Below are 4,860 nucleotides of genomic sequence, written 5' to 3'. Positions count from 1 at the left end.
CATTCTCAACCTTAGGAATACTTTGATGGTTCTACTTAAAATAATGAAATGTGTGGCAGGGGTGTCATCCTTTATTTAAGAAACGATCATTTCTACAAGCTTAAGAGTGGTATGGGTATCAGAATAAATAATTATGTTGAACTCTATAGCCTCAAATTATGTAGGTTTTAACTCTGTACAAAATTACCTACAAACGAATTCTTAAAATAAAAAAATAAACAATGGCAAGAATAGAAAACAAACATGCATAGATATTTCCCCCTTAGTCCTAAAATCGGGACTACTAGATTGATTTTTCATTATTTTCCTTTCAATGTTACAATACATATATATATATATATATATACATGGAAAATCATTCATAAACCCCAATCCATTAACCCTATATTAGAACATAAATGTAGTTCCCTTGACCAGATCTACAAAATACCATGGGCAAAAAACCATCATGCCCAAAACCATGTGCAAAATCCATGCACAAAACCATGGGTAGGTCTACCCACCATTTTTGGATCTGCCCAACTATTATTGGGTCTGCATAAAAAAACTGCTACAAAGTTATTCTTTGAATACATATTGTCAAGATTTGAGTGTCCAAAGATATTGATGAGCAATCAAGGATCACATTTCTTGAACAATACCATTGAAGCATTAATTGAGTAATTTCAAGTTTACCACCAAAAGAGCACTCCCTATCACCCTTAGTCAAATGGAACTATGGAAGAATTCAATAAAATTTTGGAGAATGCACTGACCAAGGAATGCAATGTAAATAGGAATGATTGGGATCTTACGATTCCAACAATATTATGGGCTTATAGAGCTACATGAAAAAAGTTGACAGGTCAGACACTCTTTAAATTGGTTTATGGGCACGAAGATGTGATGCCCATGGAATACATTGTCCCTAGCCTAATAATTGCAACTTTTACAAATATGGAGGACCTCGACATAATGGAAGAAAGGATGTCGTAGTTACTTTCTCTCGAAGAAGACAAGTTTATAGTGGGATTTCATCAACAAGTACAAAAAGAAAGAGAAAAGGATTGGCATGATAGGCACATTAAGCAAAATAACTTTCAGATAGGAAAACTCGTGCTCCCCTATGACAATAAGCATTTGAAATTTCTAGGGAAATTCAAAACACACTGGTTAGGCCCATATGTTATTAAGTATATTACAGATGGAGGCGTAGTGTAGTTAGCGAAGTTAAATGGAGAATTAATTAAGGGAAAAGTAAATGGAAGTAGGTTGAAGTTGTACAGGGAAAACCCTGACCCTACATCTTCACCCTAAATAAGAAAGGAGGAAAGTCTTAGTGTCACATGCAGTTGAAAGTGGGCACTGGACTTTAAACTATGCTATAGAGAGAGCTTCGATGAAGAAAGTACTTCACTATAATTGGAAATATGTTGAAGTTCTTAGGAAGCCGCAATGTAAGAAATATGTGCACTACAATAGGGGACATGTCGAAGTTCACCAGGAAAGTAGAAATATGATTGTTAAGAGGGAAAATACATGCACAAAGTTGCATTTAAGATGACAGGTTGGTCGAATTTAAGGATAGATACACATTTAATGACAAAATCTAAATAGAATCAAGACAAAATAAAATATAATGATGAGATTCGAAGGCAAAATTTGTTATAAATAGCCAAATCCCCCTCAGATGAAGAACTTTCCTAATTCAAGAGCTTGAGTGATTAATAGTGCGAATAAGTTGTAGGACACTCTATTGTGTATGTCGACAAAGTGATCTTGGGAGGAGACTGTGCATAATTTCCGAGAGCAGGGATTGTTTGGAGTCATGGAAGCTATAGATATGTTCTCGCCAACAATTGAAACACCCACAGTAGCATCACCCACATTAGAAACACCACCGCCATAGAATTCATGGAAATTACCAAGGTAGAAGCAAACCAATGAAGAAAGAACCAAGAAAAAGCAGGACAAGCAGCCTACCAAACCTATGAAACCTCAGAAGAAACCTCAGCAAGTCAATATTGAAGAATAAGTAGAGGAAATATAGGCAGAGGAAGGTGGCACAATGTTCATCTCACCTCTGCCCTCATACATCCTATCGAAGAAGCCAAATGCCTAACCAGAAAATGATTCCAAATGTTCAGAATTCAATAGGGCAATCTCTTAACTTGATAAATGTTTGTGTTACCTTTTTACTTATTACCTTTGATATTTATTATTCCAATGTGCAATACATAAAATAGCTACTAAAAAAATAAGAACATAGACATAGTATATAGGTTGTAAGCCAGGGCCAAAACCCCTCCTCTTGAGGGGGAAACCTGAAAATCCCTTCTTATCTTTCATATCTTTCAATTGATGAATGCCATGACCTAGAATTAAACAAATACCCTCCAAGATCAATTCTTCCTCGGCCTCCAGCTGTAATATCTTCGACTTCCCAGTAAATCTGAAATCTTGTTTCCCAAAAACTGCTGCAATTGCTGCTTCTTCTCTAGGATACTTTGATCTCCCTTTACCTACTCTTCCCTTGACTTCGCTTGCATTTATTCAAGTCCTAGGGAAAGTAGGAAACCCTAAGGGATCTTCACTTGCCTTCTTGCTCTTCTTGCTTCCAAAATCAAAGCTTAGACTTCCCAGTGCAGAAACCCTAACTTCGTACTTCCAGAAGAATTTGCTACTTAGACTTTGCATTGCCCAAGAAGATTTTACTGCCCAGATTTCGTATTGCCTTACAAGATTCTGCTGTCCAGAAGAAATTGTTGCCTAGATTTTGTACTGTCCCAAAATATTCTACCGCGCCAGAAGAAACTACTACCTAGATTTCGTATTGCCCCAGAAGATTCTACTACCCGGAATTCATATGAGAGAGGAGTGAATGATTGATCCAAATGGAGGACGAGTTCTTCTTATATATAACCTTCCTTCAAGGGTGGATGTGGCTCTTCATGTAGGTCAAATTGACATCATATGTAGGTTGACTTGATCTTGGAGGTATTTTTGACATTTTCAAGGCAAAATAATTTTTATTTTACAAATTACAATGTGCCCATAGGGTCTTTCATACATGACAATGACTCCTATACCTAGGATAAACCATAGAAGCACTCAATGGGTGCTTGACCTATAAAATAAATTCCTTGGGCAAGAAACCCAAGCTCAATAACAATAATAATAATAATTTATTTTTTCATTTTATATATACAAGAGTACATTTCATAATTATGAAGACCTAACCTAGTTACACATTTTTCAACACCAAGGATGAAAGTTATGGGACATTCACACCATTAATCCCAGAAGCTGTGTTGTTTTCAGGATATTATTTAGGGAAAATCTCGCAGCTAAAATTTATAGACTATGACTTTAATTACTGAAAGAAGTACCCTCAGTTCGCACTACACTGGTACTTGCATCAGGTTCACTACCTAGATAATGGAGTGACAAGATTAGAACCACAATGATGGGCAAATGGGTTGGTGTAGTCAGGTCTGCTCAACATGTTGAATGTGCTGCACTTTGGTAGAAGTTCATCAAACACAGTGTGCATGTGGAAATTATTGGTATTAATACATGATGGACACCTATGGATGGGGAATAAGATCACCATAGACCAAATGTTGATTTGGAGGATCACTAGATTACCTCACCAAGGACAGAACACAGCGAAGGAGTTCGTGGGAAATGATAAGGACTGTGTTGTGGCAGAGAATATGAAGAAGAATTATGGTTTGGTCAAAGGAAATAGGGGCTACGACATAAACTTGATCAACAACCAAGAAGTACGCTTCGCCGCAGATATTTTAGCCAGAAAAATCATGAGGAAATGTTGCGCAAATGAAGTTCCTATGTTGGTGGTGTCTTTAACAATGTAGTGTGCAAATGAAGTCCAATATAACTGGGCTGGATATTTATGCAAGGAATTCCTAGACAACTATTGTGAGGTCTAGGAGAAAGGTACATCTTTCCATTATGCCTAGTTAATTTTGATCATCGCTATGTTGGCATGGAAGGAGCTGAAGGATACACAATTTCCTTCGATAGAAGATGTATGTGAGGCTGTGAGGTATGATTCATTGTGGCATACCACTCAACCATCGCAAACGCAGGAAAATAGAATTATTTTTATATTATATCAAATGGATCTACACATGTTAGTAAACCAACATCGTGCCTTTCTCCGAGTTTTCACAAACAGTACAACTTTGTGGCGAGGTTCAAGGAATATTTCCATAAATTGTAAATGTAGGTGTGTAGAGACATGAAGAAGGAATGACATGCATTGTCATATATGGTCAAATAAGATGATCTAGTAGAATTAATACAGACATGGCCTGCAGAATGGATGACTCCGCTGGAGGAAGCATGAGACAATGCAACAGAAGAAGAAGAGCTGGACATTTCGCATAATGGCGAAGGTAGTGGAAAAGACAAGGAGAAGGAAGTAGAGGAAGAGGAAGAGGAAGAAGAACACCATGAAGAAGAAAACCATGACGAATAACACCATGAGGAAGATCCTCAATGAGGTGAGGGTACAACTAAGGAGAAAGAAAAGGTTGAAACAAAGAAATCTGTCGTGGGGAAAAGGAAGAGCCAAGGCGAAGCTACCATTAAGAGAAGAAAGAAGCATAAGGTAGATAAATAAAAAGAAATCACAACAATGGTTCTCATTAAAGGTGATCTGGATTAAATTAGAGACAAGGTTTAGGAGATAACCATGGAATCTTGGAATAGGGTAAAAGATCACTATGGCGAGATGATAACATGTGTGTAGTAGAGTATTGCAGAGCTGAATATTTGGGTGCAAACATCACACCAACGTAGATAGGCCAAGGAATCCATCGAGAAAGGCTGATAGAAACTACATTCGGGATGAGA

Source organism: Pinus tabuliformis, chromosome Q (genome assembly GCF_031772625.1).
Source record: "Pinus tabuliformis cultivar Carrire ecotype Pingquan chromosome Q, CPIR1, whole genome shotgun sequence".
Classification (NCBI taxonomy): Eukaryota; Viridiplantae; Streptophyta; class Pinopsida; order Pinales; family Pinaceae; genus Pinus; species Pinus tabuliformis.
This window is presented reverse-complemented; position numbering follows the sequence as displayed.